Source organism: Castor canadensis, chromosome 6, assembly GCF_047511655.1.
Source record: "Castor canadensis chromosome 6, mCasCan1.hap1v2, whole genome shotgun sequence".
Lineage (NCBI taxonomy): Eukaryota > Metazoa > Chordata > Mammalia > Rodentia > Castoridae > Castor > Castor canadensis.
In genome coordinates this window covers 127,873,746-127,897,259 of record NC_133391.1, presented here as the reverse complement: position 1 = coordinate 127,897,259, position 23,514 = coordinate 127,873,746, and the positions used below count along the sequence as shown (strand labels likewise).

At 35.0% G+C, this 23,514-nt stretch overlaps 1 protein-coding gene across 1 annotated transcript in view; it reads left to right on the top strand.

The window, feature by feature from the left end:
* The window catches only part of Ndufaf2 (NADH:ubiquinone oxidoreductase complex assembly factor 2), a 181,408-nt gene that overhangs the window by 12,782 nt on the left and 145,112 nt on the right, over positions 1–23,514 (top strand). The gene's annotated exons all lie outside the window — the stretch shown is intronic.

The window sequence follows — 23,514 nt, the reverse complement described above, 5'->3', positions numbered from 1 at the left end:
ACTTGTGGACTAATACTATAAGCAAGATAGTATTTTTATTTATTTTGACACTAATATTTTCCTATGTGCATTGGTAATGTCATTAAGCTGTTAATGAATACATAGTCAGTGAGGAGCTCCTGGACTTAACTACCTCTGCAACTTGCCTTCCTCTCACTGTCAAGATTTTCAACAATATAGTCAACCTACTTATTTTATCCCTCATCTAGAATTCACCATCCCTAACTGCTGTACTTTGTAGTCTGTGCCCCCATTGGATAATAAGTGCAATCCTCCTGATTTTCACCTCCTGAGTAGCTGGGATTACAGGCATGGACCACTGCACGTGGCCCTGAATTTTCTCCCATTTAAAGGTTGAATAATATTGCATTGTATATACATACTGTATTTTCTTCATTCAGCATACATTGATTGTCCTTAGATTGATTATATACTGTTGTGAATAATATTGCAGTGAACGTGGGACTGTAGGTAGATTAGTCAGTTTTACCTTATTACAACAAAATACTGGACACAGGCTACATATGAAATAAAGGGAGGTTTGTTTGGCTTACGATTCTGGAGCTGCAAGTCTGATGTTGGGCAGCCTCATTAGTTTGGTCCTCTGAGGAAGGGAGTACATTGTGGTGGGAGCAGATGTGTGCAGCTGTGTGTCACAGCAAGTAAGAGAGAACACCAGATGGATTCCACAGTCCCTCTCCTGGGTACGCACCCAGTGGCCTAAGGAAATCCTAGTAGCCCTATATCTTAAAGGTCCACAGTAGCTCCCAATACTGTGACCCTGAGGACCAAGCTTTCACATGTGGACCTTTGAGAGATGCTCATCTAAACTATAGAAGCAGATATGTTGACTTACTGATTTCACTTCCTTTACATATACTAGTAGAAGGGTTGCTGTAATCCATGGAAGCTCTTTTTCTAGCTTTTTGTAGAACTTCCATGCTGTTTTTCATAACAGCTACACTACTTTACATTCCTACCAATAGGGAACAAGGAATTTTTTTTCTCTGTAGCCTAGTCAGCACTTTCTTTTATTCTGAAGGTTATAGAAGTCACTGTGTTGTTTCCATTGCTGTGCAGAAGTTTTTTAATTTCATGTAATCTCCTTGTCTGTTTTTTCTTTTGTTGCCTGTGCTTTTTTGTCAGATCTAAAAATCATTGTCTAGGCTAAAAAGCCTCTGTTCTAGTTTTATGGTTTTGGGTCTTAATGTATAATTCTTTAATCCATTTCAAGTTGACTTTTGAGTATGGTTTGGATGACCCCCAAAGTACGTAATCTCCAATGCAACAGGGCTGGGAAGTGGGGCCTAATGAGAGGTGCTGATGTCATGAGGGCCCCACCTGCATGGATAGATTCATGCTGATCATAAAGATCATAAAAGAGCGTGAGGGTGAGAATTCCATCTCTTCCCCTCTCCCTTTCTCTTTTTCTTGTGCACTCGTGCTGTCTTTCATTTCCACATTCCTCTGTGGGAGGACACAGCAAGAAGCCTCTTGCCAGATGCAAGCCTCTTGACCTTGGACTTTCTAGCCTCCAAAACCATAAGAAATGTCTGAACTTTATAACTACTCCCCATTTAGAATGATGTTACCTGTGGATTTGCCATAGAGAACTTCATTTTGTTGAACCACATTCCTTTCATACCTACTTTCTAGCATCTAGTTTCTGATGCTTTTTTTTAATCATGAAATGATGTAGAACTTTAACGAATACTTTTTCTACATCTACTGAAAAGATCATATGGTTTTTTACCTTTATTCTGATGTTTTTTTGATTTTCATGTGTTTTACCATCCTTGCATCCCTGGGATAAATCCCAGATGATCGTGGTGTATAATCTTTTTGATAAACTGTTGGATTCTGTTAGGTAGTATTTTGTTGGGAAAATTTGTACCTGTGTTGATCAGGAGTATTGGTTTGTAGTTTTCCTTTTTGGTTGTATTCTTGTTTAGTTTTGGTGTCAGGGCAATGCTAGCCTTGTTGAATGAATTTGAAAGACTTTTTCTCCTTTTCCATTTTTTTGAGGAAAATTTTGAGATTTGATGATAATTCTTCTTTAAAGGTTAATTCTTCTTTAAGTATTAGCAAGGATTTATTTAGTATAACAGGATAAAGTACAGGGAGTGAGGGGAGAGAAGTATTTCCTATTCCTTATGCAGGAAATGGTATAAAGATTCAAAAGGTTAATACTTCTTTAACTTGAGCAGTGAAGTCATTTGGTCCTGGGATTTTCTTTGTTGGGAGACTTTATTGCTAATTTAATCTCTTTTCTTGTTATTGGTCTATTCAGATTTCTGTGTCCTCATGGTTCAATATTGGTAGGTTATGTGTGTCCAGAAGTATATCCCTTTCTTCTAGATTTTCCAATTTGTTGACTGTTCGTAGTTGTCCCTAATGATCCTTTGTATTTCTATGGTATCAGTTTTAATGTGTCCTTTCCCATCTCTGATTTTATTTATTTTGGTCTTCTCTTTTTTTTTCTTGGTTAGTCTAGCTAAATATTTGTCAATTTTGTAAATTTTTTCAAAAAACCAACTCTTCATTTCATTGATCCTTTTGTATTTATTTATTTTTGCAGAAACCTCTGCATGTGGCTTTTTTTTTCATTTTAGATACATTTATTTTTATTTTTATTATTCATTTATTCACATGTGCATACATTGTTTGGGTCATTTCTCCCCCCTGCCACCCTCTCCCACCTTTTCCCCCCTTCCCCCCTCAGTTTCAGGCAGGCCTGTTCTGCCTTTATCACTAATTTTGTTGAAGAAAAGAGACAAGCATATAAGGAAGATAAAGTGTTTTTGCTAGTTGAGTTGAGGATAGCTATCCAGAAATATTCCTAGCATTGCTTTCGTGTACATGTGTTATGACCCATGTTGATTCATCTCTAACTGATCTTTACCCTGGTTACTGGTCCCCTTCTCATGATAACCTCTGTTGCTTTAAGGTTTCTGTATTAGCTCCTCTGGAGTGGGGACATCAAATGCTTTCATGTTTTGGGTTTTCTACCTATTTTTTATATCACCCATATGTACTCTCCCCTTGTCATGTGGTCCCAGTCCAACCACATTGCTGCATTTGCCCTAGATCTAAGGTCCACATATGAGGGAGAACATACAATTTTTGGTCTTCTGAGCTTGGCTGACCTCGCTCAGAATGATATTCTCTAGTTCCATCCATTTACCTGCAAATGATAAGATTTCATTCTTCTTCATGGCTGAGTAAGATTCCATTGTGTAGAAGTACCACATTTTCTTGATCCATTCATCAATAGTGGGGCATCTTGGCTATTTCCATAACTTGGCTATTGTGAATAGCACTGCAATGAACATGGGTGTGCAGGTGCCTCTGGAGTAACCTGTGTTGCATTCCTTTGGGTATATCCCCAGGAGTGGGATTGCTGGATCATATGGCAGGTCTATGTTTAGATATTTAAGAAGTCTCCAAATTTTTTTCCAGAGCGGTTTGTTTATTTTTTCCTGATCTTTGCTGTTTCTTTCTTTCTACTAATTTTGGGTTTGGTTTGTTCTTACTTTTCCAGTTCCTTGAGATGAATCATTAGGTTGTTTATTTGAAATCTTTTTTTTAAATGTAGGTCTTTAGTATATAAATGTCACTCTTAGTACTGCTTTTGTTGTATCTCATAGGGTTTGATATGTTGTTCCATTTTCATTTGTTTTGAGAAATTTTTAAATTTCCTTTATGATTTCTTTATTGACTCATTGGATTTTCAAAACACGTTTATTTTTCATATATTTGTATAATTTCTACAGCTCTTTTTTTTTTTCATTTTTCTTTTATTATTCATATGTGCATACAAGGCTTGGTTTATTTCTCCCCCCTGCCCCCACCCCCTCCCTTACCACCCACTCCACCCCCTCCCGCTCCCCCCTTCAATACCCAGCAGAAACTATTTTGCCCTTATCTCTAATTTTGTTCTACAGCTCTTATTTATTTTTTGTTTCATTTCATTGTGCTCAGGGAAAGATACAACTTTGCTTTTTTCTGCGTTCTACTAACATCTCTGGAGCTGGGCTGGTGGTACACAGGTATAGTTGCAGCACTCAGGAGGCTGAGGCCAGAGCATGGAGAGTTTGGGGCAAGCCTGGATGACACAGCAAGACTCTGTCACAAAGCAGAACAACCTACTAATATCTTGTCTAAGTGTTTATTTTATTAAGGGGTTGTTTTGTTATTGGATATGTATTTATAATCTATTATATCTTTAATGTGAGTAGTTTTTTAGCATTGTAAAGTATCTCTTTGTCGTGTTTAATGCTCCACTTAAATTCTACTTTGATATTAGAATCACAGCCTCTCATTTCTTATTGTAAGCCTGATATACCTTCACTCATTCTTTTCATTCCTTTTAAATCACTCTGTTTTAGGTGTGCCTCTTGTGTACAGCTTACTTTGGGAGTCAAATTTTTTATCTTTTTTTAAGTAAAGTAAGCCATTAATATTTATCGATATGTACATTCTGTTGTTTGCCAAATTTGCTGTGCTTTAAATTTTCTCATGGTATTTAGGAAGATTTATAGCATTGTATTTACCTCTCTGTGTTTATACTTTTTTTTCGATGGTACTGAAGTTTGAACTCAGGGCTTTGCACTTGCTAGGCCAGCATTCTACTGCTTGAGCAATGCCTCCAGTCCTCTTTACTCTGTTTATTCTGGAAATAGAGTTGTACTTTTTGCTTAAGTCAACCTGGACTGTGGTCCTCCTGTTTTATACTGCCTGTTGTTAAAGATTGACAGGTGCTTGCTTACACACCCAGATTTTTTCCCCTTGAGATGGGGGTCTTAGAAACTTTTTTACCTGTCTGAACCTCAATCCTCTGGATCTTAGCCTCCGAAGTAATTATGATCACAGGTGTGAGGCACTGTACTCTGTTGTATTTACACGTAAAATACTTTTATTTTCTATGTTCTTTTCATATTCGTTTAGCATCTTATTTGTAAGTTTTTAATGGTAACCTTTAACTCTTGCCTGTTACTTTCACAATATCCATGAGCTCATTCCCTTTCCTCTCTCTCTCTTTTTTCTCTTAATATTTAGTTGCATTTTTTACTTTATAAAACAATGTATATAATACAAAATAATGGTATGTGACTGCATTGTCTTTATCTCTGGTCCCACTTTAATTTTCAACTTAGATCTTTAGATCATTATTAAAATTTTTGCTGTAATTTCCCAGTTGTCTACAAAAGAGCTTTGTTGGACAAAGCTCTTTGCTGGTAGATTCCTCAAGTACAGTTGCTGGTATAGAATTCCAAGTTCATGCATGTCTGTAGCCTTGGTTTCAGTTTTTTGAGACAAAGTTTCCCTGTGTAACATGTGATAGCCTTGAATTCATGACCCTCTTGCCTCAAGCTTCCCAAGTGCTAGGATTACAGGCGTGCACTGCCATGCCTGGCTCTATAGCCTTAAATCTTGATAGGTGTATATAAATCCTTGTCTCATACTTTTTTCTCACTTGAAGCTTACTGTTGTTTAGAAATTTGATGACATAATAAATTTTTTCCTTTGTAAGTAATATATTTTTTTCTTATGGGCCTTGAACATTTTTCTTTGAAGCCTCATAGTTTTAGTAGAATATGTCTTAGAGCTGATCATTCTAGGCTATTTTCCCTAGAAGTGCTTTGATCTGATTTTGTGTATTGGGCTTCCATATAGTATTTTGTTTGGAATTGGTAATTTAAAGAATCTGCTTCTAAGTAAATAAAAATGGTAGCAATTTGTAAATGAGTAAAAAAATTTCTTAAGTATAAATTTTTTTATTAAGTGGAATTTTTAATATAATTTCTACTATTTATCTAAACTCTAATATCAAATGCAGTAGACTTTAATTAGAACTGTGTGATTTTTTTTAAAGCTTCTCTCAATGTAAAATCAAAGCTTTTTTGGGGGTATATGTATGGCTTCATACTCATTCACTTCTTTAAATTCTTCTGACTCTTTAAAGCTGAAGTTCCCATATTCAAATCTTCCTATTCTCAGCACTTGTCACGGTACCTAACATATAGTAGATGTTTGTCCAGTGCTTGTTAGATTGGAACATGGACCCCACTGGGGTTGACAGCTTACCTTATCCCATTTCCTTTCTTGCAGTGTTTCTGCTGCCCTCTCTCTGATGCAGCAAAGGATAAAGAGAAAAGTAGTCCCTTTGAGGAGATACAAGCCCTTGAGATGGTTTTACTTCAAACCTAAAAGATTTCTTTGTCACTACCTTTAACAGTTGATTTTTTTCTCCTTAAGAGTTATTTCAGAGCTCTCTGTTTTTGTATTTGAAGGGTAAAAGTAAAGTTGAGCCAGTGAGAAGGTGTTAATTATAAAAGTAGGATATTTAAATTTTATGTACCTTTCTAAGTTATCAACTTTAATCAAGGCTGTAACATGTGCAAAATACTTTAACTCTATGGTGAATTTATGTAGATGCAGGAAATGTACCTTTATTAAGCAGATTGTCTAATGACTCTTGTGTCATTTTATTAATGACACAAATTATAGAACAACAGAATACAGATGATTTTTGGTACACATTACTAGTAGGCATTCATTTCACATATATTTTTTGAAGTACTCTCTCCTTCAAGTCTTCTTTTGACCACTCAGCCATCTGGACCAGAGACAAGTGGTTGCTGATAAGTAAGCACACTAATCGCCACATCCATTTTTAATAATGCACTGTATAGTTTTCTTTCATGGTTCTTACATAGCTGTTCACCCCCAATCATAGACTGACTATTCGATCTTTAAGTTTTCCACATGAGAGCATTGACTTTGCATTTGTACTCTTTTATAGAGCAAAAAAATTTTTAAACTAGCATAGTTCATATTAAGTTATTTCTGACTGTAATATATTTTCACCTTTTATTATTTCAGAAATCACAAAAGAGGAATGACTTCTAACATTCTATGGCACAGTAGGATGACTATACCTGAAAACAATTAACTGAATATTTTAAAATAGCCAATTTGAGTGTTCCCAGCATAAGGAAATAATGTGTTTGAGGTGATGAATATGTTATTTACTCTGGTCTGATGATTACACATTATATACATGTATTGAAATGTCATGTGGTATCCTGTAAATATGTATGATTATGATGTCAGTTGAAAATTTTAAAATATTTTTAAAGACCACATAATCAACTTCAAGAAGCAAAATAAATTATTTCATTGAATCACTTAAAATTTTAACCTGTGTGTCTGTGTATATATGTGTGTTTGACATTAGGACACTATTCTTCCTAGTTATGAATTAGCAATGCAGGTCATACTGAGGGGGAACTTTTTATTCATTTATACATGAGGAAACTGAGATCTGGAGTGGTTGTGACTCACTCCCAACTCCTAAGAAAGTATAGTTTAACAAAAATTAAAGTTAAAAATAAAAATTTTACAGTTAGTGTGTACCACAAAATATATACTTTCCTTTTATACCCGTTGAAACTTCCTTTAGTGGCAAAATTATCACATTGTACAGTTTTCGGCACATTATATCACAGTTACAATTTTCATCTGTTTTTCTTTTGAAAATAGTCTTTATCAGAATCAAATCAGACCTTTTATAGTTAGTTCACAAAACAATGAAAGCAGCCTGGTTTTATAAGTGAAAGTATTGACACATACCAACAGTACTTACCCAAGCCCTGAGTAGTGACTGTGGCACATGCTTGACAAGAGAAGGGCTTGGTGACTGAACTGTGATTTCCAGTCAGTCCCTTTTGTAACTTGTAAAAAATCTGACTGATCCTGTTGTGCGATATTACTGCAATTGAATATGACTTCACTAAGAAAGATCCTTATACAGGATGTTCAAATAAGGAAAATATGGAAATACTATATAAACAAGTAGGCTGGCCGAAAGGAAAATGGGCCAAAGCCACTGTCAAAATGTAGTCATCTATGTAGTGGCTTATGTAGTTCTAATTAGGTGTGATGAAGAGTCCTATTTGAATTTACTTTTGACTGATAAACTAGAAGATAACATTTTGATCTGACATTAAGTGTTTTGTTTTTGATGTGCTGAGGATTGAACCCAGGGCTTTGTGTATGCTAGGCAGGTGCTTACCACTAAGCTACATCCAGAGCCTTGACATTAGATTTTATTTTTATTTTTCCTTTTTTGAATTATTTTAAATGCTCATTTTATACCCTCTAATATAAAATCTTTTCAAGGTCTCCATTCTATTTTTAATCTTTATTTTACTTTTTATAATTAATGCTTATGTAGGAACAAAAATTTTGAAATATACAAAATAGCTGCATGGCATTTATTGAATGTCCAAGCAGTCATGATGTTAACAATGGTGACATTATGCTATGTGGAGAGTGGAGCAGACTTCTGCACAGGGGGCGGGTTTCTAGTTTTGTCACTGTGGTATAAGATCCGTGTTCCGAATGTAAAGCTATCTCCTTTGTCATTTCAAAAGATCCAGTAGGTTTCTGGATGTTGGAAAGCTGTTATGATAAAATTGTATAAATTTCAGAGTGTTTTATTTTTCAGATGAGCATTTTATTATAGTTTATAAGAGATGTTTTCCTATTTAGACCTCAGGGCATTCTGGGACCTACAAATAAATGTGAACCCTCCCCCCCAGCAGCTTCAATTCTTGATATTCAAAGGATTTGTAATCTTTAACTCAAATGTGACATTTTTTTCAGCAGAAAGAATGTTTTTCCCTTTTAACTTTTGGAAAATTCTGTCAAATGTTTAAAAAGTCTACAAAGAATGATGTAGTCATGTAAAAACATGGGGAAATTAATGTCAAAAGAATTTAAAAAATCACTTGCAAAATTTAAAAACATATGAGATATTACATACTGGAGCAAACCTATGTACCTAAATTTTGGTCTTTGGCTGCCTGCCAAGATTGGCAACTTAATTTGCTTCTCAGCCTATAGGTTACGCTATAGTATGTCTTTTCTTTTGGGGGAATAGAAAATAATAAAAAAATTTAAACTGTAAGAGTCCGAAAAATTAGTATGGGTAAAGTTTAGAGCCACAAAAATTAAATTTGTAGCTACTGTTTGAGTTATATAAATACTAATGTATTCAAGAACATTTTGGGGCAGCTGTAAACTCAAGTGAATGAATAAACAGCCCACAAATCTACATCTTTAATTTTAATGATGATAATTTTAATTGGTAACATTTGACAGTATCCTTTAAGAAACTGGTACTGAAAAAACAAAAAATTCCAATGATCACTTTCTTTTCTTTCTAGAGTATATTTCATGGAACATTTATTTGTTTCCTATTTTTATGAAATAAAGATGTAGATACCCACCAAAATAGTTTCAGCAAAAAGAAACTATTGTGGTTTTGGAATCATTATAGTAACAGTTTAATGGCTTTTAACATGTCCTTTTTCTTTAATCAATATATGGAATAGGTTTATAAAATTTTATTTGTTCAAAATGCCAAAAACACATTTTGATCCTATGAACAGGCATGAGTGTTGGGGAGACTTTGCTAATGGATTTAACAGAGGTTTTGATGTTACTGAATAAATGATAACAATGTTACAGAGGATTGGGTCTTGGGCTTCCTCCAATTTGAAAGATATTTTGGCTAAATTCTAATCTCTGCGATCATCCTTTCTGTCTGTAAATAACCAGTTTTTCTCTCCTTCCGATAATATTTCATACCTTTCTCTGTCTTCCTTCCCTATAGCATGATCCACCTGTGTATGTTTCATTACCAAATTTTCATTTCCTCCCTTCCTCCCTCCCTCCCTCCTTTCTGCCTAATCAATTATAGTTAAGATGAGATTTTTCATCACAGGAGACCCATTGTACTCAGATATTTATGATTTAAAATTTTGAATAGTTGAAGACAATGTAACAGTTCATGTTTGCAGTATATTGTGACTTGTGAAGCCATTTATCATCTTAAAGGAAGTGGAATTGGAGGCTTTAAGGCTGCTCATTTGCATATTCAAACCCTAGAGTACCCATAAAAGTTGAGGAGAAATAATGGAAGATCACTTTAGATGTTCTAGGAACATAAAGGACCTCAATATATTTTTCACAGAGCAGTCTCCCTGCTAGACATTACTGTGGGTTGATAAGATAGTCTGTTAGAATACAAGTTCTCCCTTGATGGAGCAAAGCTTCATTAATTCTCACTCTTGTCTGGATTGCTTTGATCATTAGAAATAACAATATCAAATTAGATTGAAGAGCAAACTGAAAGATGTTTTAGAAGGTTAAGAAGAAGAAAGTCTTCCTTTCTTTTGCTTATGATGCTTACCTCTGTGAGGTAGGAGACTTTAGGTACTGAAGGAATGAGGAGCCATAAAAAAGAGAGACATCTGTGAATGGAAGTAGAAGGATCAAAGGTGGACTTTGTTCTGAGTCCTAGTAGTATATCCTTAAAAATCACATTTTTCTTTGACAGATTCAATCTTCTATGTATGCTTGCAGAATCTTAGGCCTTACCCCAGACCTACTGAATCAGAACTTTCATTTTAACAAGATCCATCCACAGTTCACATGTACATTGAAGTTAGAGAAGCAATGTTCTACATTATCTGATATCTTAGACAATTGTGGTTTATTTGCAAAATAGCCCTTCTCCCATCCTCCTGTTTTATCCCATACTATAAAACCTACGACCTTCTGCCTGCTTCTTAATATCATTGTACTGTGAGTTGTAAATAAATCCATTAAAGATGTTCAGTGTATTTGGAGATGAGGGTAGTACAGGTTATACCTGGAAGTGGGGGTGGGGAGAAGGAGGGGGGTGGGAGTCAGTGGGGAGAGATGGCCCAAATAATGTATACACATATGAATAAATAATAAAAAAAGACATTCAGTGTTAATAGCAGTGCCAAGTTGTGGAATTGATAGAACAGGGGTAACTAAATTATGATTTTAGCTACTAAATGATTAGTGAGAGTAAACTAAAAAGAAAAAGAATAATTTTCTCTATTTTTTATAATATGAGGATAAAAACAAGCCATTCCTATTTGTTCCTATGACTTTTCTTCCCTATTATTATCTTGAAAATTAGTCTTTTTGAAGCAAGTATCTTCCAAAACAACTTTGTATTTTACACCCTCACTTCTTTTATTTGCCCATTTCTATATACTTGTTCCTGAATTCACAAATCCAGAAAACATAAGTAACATTTGTAGCAAATACACCAAACCTTCTCCTCCAGGGATAGTGGACTGCACAAAAGGAATGGTTCGTAATTCCATTTCAGTGTCATTTAAGTTATAAAGAGTGCCTGAAGTTGATTTGTGAAAATCAAAGGAGCTTCCATCTTTCTTCAGGTTAGCTTCAGGAAAATCAGTGTCAGGTCAGAGTATCATTCCTAATAAAGGCATAACTCAGATTACAGATGTGGTTGCTATTGAGAAAGCATGGTACCAGTATATTGAAACCTTAGATTAAAGAGTTCAGTAGTATTTCTTATTTCTTATCCAGATTCTTATATTTATGCTTTCAACACTTAAGAGAACCATATTGTTTAAATGGATAACCATAGACAAATGAAATAGAGGTGAACATTCAGAAATCTTTGCCAATTGATTTGCTACAGTGGTACCAGAACCATTCCATGGGGGGAAGAGTAATCTCCTTCAGTAAGTGGTGCTGAGACACAATTTCAAAAGAATGAAATTGTAAAAAATCACACCATATACAACAATTAACTCAGAATGTATCAGCCACCTAAATATAGGAATTAAATAGAAGCAATACATAGAGATAAATCTTCACAACTGTGGATTTCACAATGCTTTCTTAGATATGACACTTAAAGCAACAAGTAACAAAAGAAAAATAGATAAGCAAGACTTCATCAAAATTAAATACTTTGGTTCATCAAAAGACATGGTCAAGAATATGAAAAGACAACTTATAGAAAGGGAGAAAATATTTGAAAATCATAATGTGTATGGTATCTAAAATATATAAAGAACTTTTATAACCCAATGATGAAAAGACTAATAACTAAATTAAAAAATGGAATGCAGACTGGAATAGACATTTGTCCAAAGAAGGTACACAAATGGCCAAAAAAGTACATAAAAGGATACTCAACATCATTATAGAATTGTGGATCAGAAAGATGGTGAGATACCACTTCTCACTACCATAAAAAAAGTGGTGAGGATATGTGAAATTAAAACTCTTGTACATTATTGGTAGGTATATGTAATGGTGCAGCTTCTGTGGAAAAGTTTGGTGGTTCCTTAAACATAGAATTACCATTTGAGCCAGCAGTTCTCCTAGATATCCAAAAGAATTTAAAATGGACACTCAAACAAATGTGTGTGGTGAATGTTCAATAAATCCATTATTCACAATAGCCAAAATGCAGGCAAAACCCAAGTGACTATCGCCAGATGAATGAATAAACAAAATGTGGTATATGTGTGTGTATGTGTGTGCATGTATATAATGTAATATTACTCAGACATGAAATGGAATGAAGTATTGATTTATACATGCTGCAGTGTAGATAAACCCATGAACATATTCTGCTAGGTGAAAGAAGCAAATACAGTCATATATTGTATGATTTCATTTATATGCAATATCCAGAATATATAAATCCATTGAGACAGAGTACATATTGCTGGGGTGAGGGAAAAAGGATGAATAGGAAGTGGCTATTTAATGATTATAGAGTTTCTTTTGGAATGATGAAAATATTTTGGAACTAGATAGAGGCAATGGTTGTGAATATTGTGAATGTACTAAATACTAATGAATCATATGCTTTAAAAGAGTAAATTTTATATTACATGAATTTTACGTAAGTTTTTTAAGGGATAATTAGTTATAATGGTACATAGGAACAATGCTGTCAACATTAGTGCCTTCAAATACAGTGTATTTGAGAAATATTTGTTATGTCAGAGTAACTTATTCTGGAACTACTTACAGAAAGTTCTGTAAAAATTATATGTCCTATTACTATATTTGCTTTACTGTGTGGTTGACTTTTGTTTTTGTTTCTTGCCTTTTACAAGACAGAAAAACTAACAATGTTTAGAATTCCAAATAGAATGTTATTTTTTGGTCTAGAATTTATATAATGATTTTTGATGGGCAAAGTAAACAAATGTTAGAAGACAATTTGATACAGAAAATTTTAAATAGTTATAATTGATTGCTAAAGAATGTAATAAAATCATAGTTTTGAAGAATCCAAGTTCTTAGTAGAGTACAGAATTGGTTAGCATTGAAAATGTGCTAATTATCTGTCTGCCCAACACAAAAGCTGAGAAAGGGAAGTAAAAGAGCTTTAGTCTTTGGTGCTCCTTTTCAATGGGGAATAAGTAGATTTAATGTGAACCATTTGCCACATATGGTTTTATTGATGGCACTTCAGCTTTTCTCTGCCCCATTCGAGGCATTGCTCTTAGGTAAATCCAGTCTCCTTTATTACTTACCAGAGAAGAGTTTGTCTTTCTACATTTTCTAAACTATATTATTCATGTTAAGAAATGCTTTATTCATGTGTGTTAATAAGCAACATGTCAGTATTATGTTTGATAAGAAAATGTAAAGATATCAAAGTAAGAACAGTAAGTATCCATCTCTAATGATAAGGAAATCGTCGACTTAACCTGAAATGAAATCACACCGCTTTTTTCTAGTTAGCCCTTTTGGCCCTCCTTTTGCTCTCATTTAAAAAGATATGGGACTCCTACATGCCCTGATGCTCTGTGATTGGAAATTTTCACTTACCTTCTTGATGGATGGTCCATCAGCCTCCTTTGTTAATCCCCAGACCAGTGACCACTGAAGATAAATAAGATAGGGTATCTGGAGTACATAGAATGTTTTGTGGAATATTTTTTTTAGGTTATCTATTAGTAAGATATCAATTTGTGTTAATATGACTGACTGCAGAAGAACAATGAGGGATACTACAAATAGAGAGTGGGTAATAGAAACCATAGTTGCAATTTAAGTTTAAATAAGAGAGGACGTTGGAATGAGTTGGAGGGACAGAATATGATTTCTGGTCCATATCATACCATGGCCTTTTTCTAGCAACACTCTCTTTGGGCATCCAGCCATCACTTGATACTGTTCCTGAAGGTTCTATTCTTATTCTCCTTCCTCGGCAGAAACTCCCCAGGGAAGGAGCCAATGCAAGTTCCCCATTCCCAATTACCTTCTATTTCTCCTATCCCACATCCCATGCTTTCCCCCCTGAAGGCTTTTCTCTAATAAGTCCAGATGGGCCCAACCTCCTTATGCTTTTACTTTTAGGTTATATTTTTATTCCTATATCTTTAATGAGCCTTACCTATGTCACATTTGCCCATATTTAAAAATGATTGGAAGAATGCAAAAAATTACTTCCCTGTGCAACTTTTTATTTCTAAAATAAATGCCATTTTAAAATACCATTATGAAGATTGTGTACCAATATTTACTGACTTGTAATTCACTGTGCCCATGTGCTGTCTGCTCTCCATTAATATTTTGTGACACTGAGCATATTTTTCTCACTTGTGTTATTCTAATAGTCTTGTGAGACAATTCAGTTGGTCTTCAGGTTAGTGAATCCTTATTAAATATAGTTTGGTTTCTGTGTGAGAAAATACTCTATCACTTTGGATATTGAGTAAAAGTTTACTACAGTGTGATGAATGACTTAATAAATAAAGGGAAGCCACACTTTCTGTTATTTAAACATAAAATCTTTTGCACTTTCTCTTTTAGGCACTAACCTCAGGATTTGGCATCTCAGGCATCATCCACATTCTCTGGTCAGATTCTCCTATGATCACCCTTAATAACACAGGAGTGTTGCTGGCCCTGTCCCAAATGAGATTATAACTTAAAAACAAAACAGAATAGCAAACCCTGCTTGTTATACCTGCCCTCTAAAACTAGTAGTTTCCTTTTGTTTGGACTAAGAGTTGGGAAAGAGTAGAAGGGGTTGATAGGAAGACTCAGTGGAAGTATAGGAGGTACCAGCTGCCTGTGTAGATCAGCTCCAGGAGTGAGCAGGAGCCAGCTAGGAAAGGAGTGGTAAGGGACACCAGGACAGTATAGAAATGGAACCTCAAGAGACAAAGTGAGTTCATCTCAAATTCATTTCCTTAATTCACACTCATAGGAACTTTTTAACTTTAAATCACCAAAGTAGGTCTCCTTTTAGTTATGTATTTTGTGAATCCTATCTAATCCTTGCTTAAGATAAGGAATGTAGTTTTAGTTTAATATATTACTCACTTATCTGTCAGATCAAGTAAGGAGGATATTCAGCCATAACTCCTTTAGGGCCTTAAGTAGTCACATTTTTTCATATTCATTGTGATTTAAGATTATGAAAATCTTGAAAATGTGTCTTTATATTTCAAAATCTACCACATTTAAGTCAATGTATAAGTTCAAGGGCATTGGAATCACTATAATTTATAGTTCCTTTTTCTTCTCAGCATGAATAACTTCAAATTCAGTGAAGTGTTGCTTTGGCTTTTCTTACCCAAATGGTATACTTATCTGATTCACTTCAATAGTTGCCTATTTTCCCTTTCAGAAATGTCTGTTCTCTCACCAGGAGACTAAAACATTGTGCAGATGTACAGTTGGATACAATGATGCCAATATAATATATGCACTGTTCAATAATTTATTTTGTATCTAGAGTGATGCATCTGTTTCCTTCTTGTGGGAGGGGGTTTGAGCTTCATTTCAATGTCATTTTAGGTACTGGTCCAATTCTTCCCATCCAGTTAACCAAAAATGAAAATTTCCATCTGTTCAATTGCCATTCAGAGGAATGTTTTATCTCTGAAGCACGTTATGACAACTAAAATTGACAGCATAATCTGTCTGAGTTTTTTCTCTTTTATTCCTCTTCAGATTCTCTTGAGCTTTAACAAGAGAGGATCCTTTTATATAGCTGCCTAAGATTAGAGGACTGACTTTCTTCTCTCTAGCAACTGAAGACCAACAGAGCATGAATGGCTGTCCACTATTTGCAGCTTCATTATATGTTTTTTTCTGTCCATTAGTAACCCTTCAGAAAACATACTTGTTAGCATGCTATTAACAGAACAATGCAAACATACCATTCTTTTTCTTTAAGAGTAAATGTCTGCCAGTCCTATTTGGCATTCCATTGAGAACCCAGATTCTCTCCAATTGGAAGGTACGGTTATAGGCTGATTTGATAGTCTGTACTTTAGAAAGGAGGACTTTGGAATATACTGCTTCTAAGGTTTGTTTTTTTTTTTTAACTCTTAAAGACCTAAGAATATTATTTCAAATAAGTTTTGTTGCTAAAATAGCAGAAATTTTTTTTCATAGCATTTATGTTCTAATTTAAATTAACTAGTTAATAAGCCAGGTAAATTTTTTAGGTGCAGTGAATAAAACATGTTCCTGTTCATCATATGGAGAGTTATTGTTGAGGAAGCATTATCAAAATAATATAATGAATTTTTGTGACAATCTCCTACATACAGTATAAATAGCAATATAGTAAAATGAGCTATCTGAACCCTAGAAAACAATTACCCCAGAAAGCTGGGTTTCTTTGAAATGTCTATACTTTTAACAAATATGTCTGATACCTGTACCCTTTCTTGTGTTTCTGAAGAGATTGTATTATGGTTTATTCTGTAATAATAACCATTGCTTACTTTTCTGCCTTGTAAAATATTTGTGCTATCATAGTCCTTCTAAGTAGAGAGGGCTATTTGCACTTATGTTGCTTATCCTATGGGTGTGTATACCAGGTTTTATTTCTTTATTGCTTTTATTTTCTCTCTTTTCCCATGCCATTGGCTTACAGATACTCATTTTACCTTCCTATGTCTCAAGTATCTTCCTATGACAAACATGATTTTCTGGGGATCAAATCAATGAGTTAGAGTACTCAGTATAGTAATATTACAATTATAAATTGTGCTACCCAATAGAAAGTGTAACACTTTGAAGCTGAAATCAATGTTTTCTTATGGTACAAAAGTCTGATATAATGTATAACTAACTGTAGGCTACTCAATATATGGAACATTTCAAAAGCTGTGATTGTGAAATCCATTGGAATATCATATAAAGGAATAAAAGTACACCCTTAAGAGTGTTAAACCTTAGAACTGAAGGATTCCAGTTTTGTCTTAGACTTTCTTTTTGCTATAACATGAAGTACTTGGATATTTTATGAGAGATATATAAATTTAAATGTACTATTTCATGTCTTTGGGACCTCATGATCTGAGCAATTCTCTACTTAAAATGTTACTGATGTCTCATACTTATCAAGGATTTATTAGAGTCCACTACCCTTATGGACAGTTTTTTTGGGGGGGAGGAATGTTGCTAGATAGCACTTAAGACATAGTAATATCATTTAAAGGAGTATAATTTATTATCTTCCCAGGACTATGGATGTCTATGTTTTAAAATCATTTTAAGCTTCTTTCCTTAATCATCCTAAATGGAAGGAAGGAAGGAAGGGAGGGAGGAAGAAAGGAAGGAAGGAAGGAAGGAAGGAAGGAAGGCTGGAAGGGAGGAAGGGAGGAGAAAGGATGGAATGTGAAAATTTTAAGGATAGGAATAAATTGCTGTGAGAGTTCAGAAGTTGTGGAAAGGAAGGAAGGAAGGAAAGAAGGAAGGAAGTAATTAGTGAGTACTGAGAGAAAAATTTAAGGATAGGAATCACTTGCTATAAGAGTTCAGAAGTTGTGGGAAGGAAGGAAGGAAGGGATAGGGAAGGAGCCAGTGTTAAGGCGACTATTGTTCATATTTTAAAGATAGGAATAAATTTGTTCTAAGAGTTCAGAAGTTATTTGTCTATTTCTACCAGTGCTAAGGAAGGCTTAAAAATAAAACAAGCTGTGGGGTTTTTGTGTTATGTGTGTGTGTGTGTGTGTGTGTGTGTGTGTTGAGGGGTAGGGTGGTAACACTGAGGTTTGAACTTAGGGCCTCATGGTGTTCTACCATTTGAGTCACCCCCCCCCTCCGCCAGTCCCAAGCTGTGGTTCTTGATAGCAAAGTAAGGATTTTTTTTTTTAAATGGGAAAAAGGGAAAGTGGATTGAGAAAGTATTTGTAGAGAAAGATGGAATGGCATGAATTGGTTTTATTACTCTAGTACCTAAAAACTTAAAACAGGAAATATAAAATATCATTCAGTATCTGTTAATTGCATATTTTACACAAAGCAATGTGCTAGAGTATGTGGAGGATGCAAAAATAAATCAGGTCCAATCCTGTCCTTACAAACAGTATGATATAATCAGTGGGCTCTGGGATTAGCAGCCAGTCAGTTTGAATCCTAGCTCAACCACTCAAGCACTTCTGTGATTCATTCATAGATACTTACTGAGTACCTCTTAAGTGTTAGATTTTATTTATTCTAAGTGCTAGAATATTTCAATAAATAAGGTATAAAAGGTACATGTGGTCTCATTCTCAGTTTAGAAGAGGGAGATAGACAATAAATACACAAATAATATACTGTCGGATAGTAATAAGTGCTATGAAGAAATGAACTGAGATATGTGAGAAGCACAACAGAGAGGGGGACGTGTGGATTTTGCTTTTGACTGAATGGTCAGCAAAGGCCATCAGGTAAAATGGTTTTCTGTTCTTTGAATAGAAAATAAGCTTATAACTGGACCCTAAGGAACAAAAAGGAGCAAAATATAAAATGAGATCAGATGTTATCATAGGTCAAATCAAGTAGGGTTCATTGATTATGGTAAGGAGTTTGATTTTTATCCTAAGTGTATTAAGAAGTTATTGGAAGATTTTAAGCAACAAGGTTAAAGGCCCTTCTGGACTTTTTTTTTTTTAAACAGCCTTTTAGCCTCATTTGTTTTGTAAAATTTGGTGTTCAAAATGGAAGTGGAGAATGAGTTATATACCATTTTTACCCTTTTATTTAATCTGAGCAACTAAGAATACAAAATAACCTCAATATTGATAGAATCATCCCCACTAGATTGAGTGTTCCTTGAAGACAAATTTTATATCCTATTCCTTTTTGTATCCCAGCACCCATTCTCATAACTGGTACTTTTACAGGGGAATAAATTGTGCCTGAGGGGGGAAAAAAAAACATAGTCATGAAAAGAAACATAGAAGATGCTGTTTCAAATCAAAGACTCATACATAAAAAGTTAAAGCTTTTGGACTCACCAAAACATTGAAAACAAGATAGTTCAGCCTAGTCTTTAGGTCACTGTCATTCTTGTCACTGAAATACTAATTACTGTATGGCGAAAAAGTATACTTTCACTTTAATAAAACTTTATTTATTTAGATACTCACTATGTAATCCAGGCTGGTCTTAAACTTGTGATCCTCCTGCTTCAGCCTCCTAAGTGCTTGGGGTTACAGTCATGCGACATTACAAGGAACTACTTTTATTCTTTAAATTAGAAGTTGTACTTAACACATAATTTGTCAACCTTAGGGATGTGTCTAGAGAATGTACTGGAGTGTATTACCATCTTTTTAGTTAATATTATAACAGAAACTTGAGCTTTTGTTTACTTAAATTCAACCATCATTTTGGTCAAATCATTTGACTTATTAGAGCTTCCAAAAAATGCTAGTATCTCTAAGTCTCTTGTTTTGAAACAACACAGTAGAAAAAAAGTTGTCAATCAGTATGTACTTCTTAAGAAACTGATGTTAATGTCTCCTAAGCACTGATAATTGGTATTACTGAGAGCAATCTTTGTAAGATTAACAAGAAGTGTATATAGATATCAAGGTGTGTGTACAGATTCTTACTTAATAACACCTAAAATTTGAATGGAACTTTACTATCTTCAGAATAGTTCATTCATATGTCACTCCTATTGATGTTCAAAGCAACCTTTCAAGGTCTGAAAAACTATCTGAATTTACTATGCTTCAGTTTCATTGTCCATAAAATAAGGCTGATTCTACCTATCTTGAAGCATCATAAGTAGTGAATGAGCATGTAAAAAGCTTGGCATATAGTATGCAATCAGTAGTCAGACCAATAGTCACCTTCACCATTTTCATCAACCATTTGGGGCATTAGTTGGCTAATAAGCTAGTATATGACAGAATTTGGAGGTGCTTTAATTCCAAGACTCATCATCATTTTTTTCTACTGTTATTTTATCCATAGTGGCAGATTATAGTTACAGTTAACTCTGTAGAAAAATAACATTGAATAGGGTCTTGAAAGTCAGTTGTAGTTGTAACATTCAAGACTTTTTTATGAACTGCCTTCCTTATCTCTCTCTTTGGTTTTTTAACCTTTATTATTTATCTCTCTAGGTATCTGTGTCTTCTAATGTATTTTCTTCATTCCTGCTCCTTGTGTCTTTGTATGTTCTTATTTCTAGAGACATTGTGCAAACTTTATTGTGATCCTGACTATTAATCTACCTCTACTATCATCGTGGTATACAGTGATTTCCTATGTTTTGTTCAAAAGCTCTTGCATTGTTTTTGGATCATTTTTAGTATTTTTTGATAAAAGTATTCTGAAACCAAATAAGTTTGGGAGACAATTTGTTCAGCAGAGTTAAATAGACCATCTAACAACATGTAGAACTACTTAGAGCTTTTAATTTGCCACTATGTGCTGGGAATCTCCAAGAAGAAAGGTGGAGTATAGTGGATGGAATATAGCATGAAGCATTTCCAAATTTAACTTCCAATTTAACCATTAAATCCATTTTTTCCTTTTCCATAGAGCATCTGTAGAGATTAATTCACTGGACTATATAGATTTATAGAAATGACTACTTTGAATATTTTAAGTTTCAAGATTCATAGGCCCCACTCCAGCCCTACTACAACCAAATCTTGCAGAAGTGAGAAATATTTCCTAGTTTTTCATTTTTTAATCTCATAAGTGATTGGGCTTACTGGAGCTCTAGTCTCAGTGCTTTAGTAGTCTTACTACTAATTTTAAACCATAGAACAACTCACTCTCATGGCTTGAGTGCTGATTGCCTTAAAACATATTAGATCTGCTCCCCCTATTTTTCTGATTTTAGACACTTAAAGACAAGAGCCAACAATCAGGTATATCATGGAACCTTAGACTCAGTGTGTTCATTCTGAAACTTTCCCTTCAAAAAACTCTGCTTCTCTTTTAATATTCTGTGTCTTCATAAATGATGCCCACCCCCCAATAGATGTCCAAAACAAACTTGGACAGACTTGCTGCTTCTTTCTGACTTACTCTCAATATCCCATCAGTCACTAAGACTGTCAGTTACACTTTTTCACTAGCTTTTGAATCCTTCCACTACCCATTGCCCTCAGTATCTCTATCCTATTCCAGACCTTTGTTATTTTTATCCTGAACTATAACTGCCTCTTACTTGATTTTCTACCTCCAGACTCTTGTCTTAGTGAGATTTATAAATTTTAAACCTGACTGTATGACTATGTGACTTTTTGTAGTTGTAGTAGTAATGGGGTTTAAATTCAGGGCCCTGTGCTTATTAGGCAGGTGCTCTACCACTTGAGTCTCACCTCTGGCCCTTTTTTGCTTTAGCTGTTTTTCAGATAGGGTCTCACACTTATTTTTCCTGGCCTGGACTGACTTCTGATGGTGATCCTCCTACCTGTGCCTCCCACATAGCTGGAATTACTGGTATGCACAACCATGCCCTGCTTGTTTGTTGGGAGGAGATCTTGTTAACTTTTCGCATAGGCTGGCTTTGAACTGTGATCTACTTAAATAGATGGAATTACAGGCATGAGCAATGCAGTGACTTCATACCATGTAAGTCCAAGCAGCTGAATTTAAGAGGCATTACACAGAAGTAGGTCCCTACACCTACCTGGTGAATATTATCTCATTCTACTTTTTCCATTGCTCTCTAGCTTTCAGCCCACTAGATTCTTCAATTCTGTTTCTATATATCATGCTAGGCCTTTACATGTTTCCTTTGCCTCTGTCTTCCTCTTCTTACCTTCAACCCTTCTGTCTGGCTAACTACTCATCCTTTACCCCCTCATTTAAATACATCTTCCTTAGAAAGGCCTTGCATCCTTTCTAGGCCAGGTACCTATGCTATAAGTGGTCTCATAGGTATTTTTTTTTGTACTTGTTTCACCACTTTTCATTGTTATTTCGTATTTTATTGTAGCGGTTGCTTTTCATTGTGGACTTTCCATGGTTGATGCTGCTATTGTCTTTCTCATTATGCATTCATTGTTTTTTTTTATTTTCAGCTGTGTATCTTGCCATATAGTGAATGACCACATTCCCTCTTTTTCCCTTACAGCTAAGTTTGGCCTTCCAATTAAGTCTGAGGCAATGAGATGCAAGTTGAGTATGACTTCTAAGACATATCATTAAAGGAAAAGCCATTCTCTTCTTTTTCTTTCTCTTTCTATGGACTAGAATGGGAACGTACTGACTTGTTTTTAAGTAACCATCCTGGACCATGGCACTTTAAGAACACAGACAGCCAGAGAAGGAACCTGAATCCCTTATTACTGCAGCTCTACTACCATTTAAGCCCTGGACAGTTGTCTTCCATATTTTTTTAGTATGTGAGAAAAACAGCTATCTTGCTTATGCTAGTGTTATTTATTTACTTTATCATGAATTTTTGCTTTGTGAATTTTTCCTTAATGGTGTTACCCTTTTTAAGGTTTGGACAGTTTAGTTTGTGAGTCTTTCTAGAAGATAGAGCCCTCTTCCTCTAGTAGAAGAGCTGTATACTCACTCCTCCAGCTTACCTTGAAGCCAGGATCTGGATATATGATCTAGAGTTAACCACTTTGAATTCATGAGTTAGTGACACAAATAGATGGGGAAGCAGAGAGAACCCTACTTTGCAGTGAATATAATTGGGTAGGAATTTTGGTGTATGGGAAGCAGTGAGAGGCAGGAGAGGGCAGTGTTGTATACTCAGGCTGGAGGGAATCATCCACTATTAATGCCGGTGGGTTGAGTGGTACAGACTGGGGCTTCTAATGCTTGATGGTGGCAGCTGTCATTTTTTTTTTATTTCAAAATAAAAGGATTTTTTTATTTTATTATTTTATTATTCATATGTGCATACAAGGCTTGGGTCATTTCTCCCCCCTGCCCCTACCCCCTCCCTTACCACCCACTCCACCCCCTCCCTCTCCCCCCCCAATACCCAGCAGAAACTATTTTGCCCTTATTTCTAATTTTGTTGTAGAGAGAGTATAAGCAATAATAGGAAGGAACAAGGATTTTTGCTGGTTGAGATAAGGATAGCTATACAGGGCATTGACTCACATTGATTTCCTGTGTGTGTGTGTGTTACCTTCTAGGTTAATTCTTTTTGATCTCACCTTTTCTCTAGTACCTGGTCCCCTTTTCCTATTGGCCTCAGTTGCTTTTAAGGTATCTGCAGCTGTCATTTTTTTATTGGACTAGTTCTGTGACATCATTTTCTATGGATCCCCATTCATTACATAGCTTCTGAGCCTGTTTCTTCAAACATCCCACAAATCTATGACCTATCCAACATTTCCTTTTTGGTTTGAACTAAGCAAATGTTTCTTTTGTATGCAGCTTAAATCCAGGCATAGT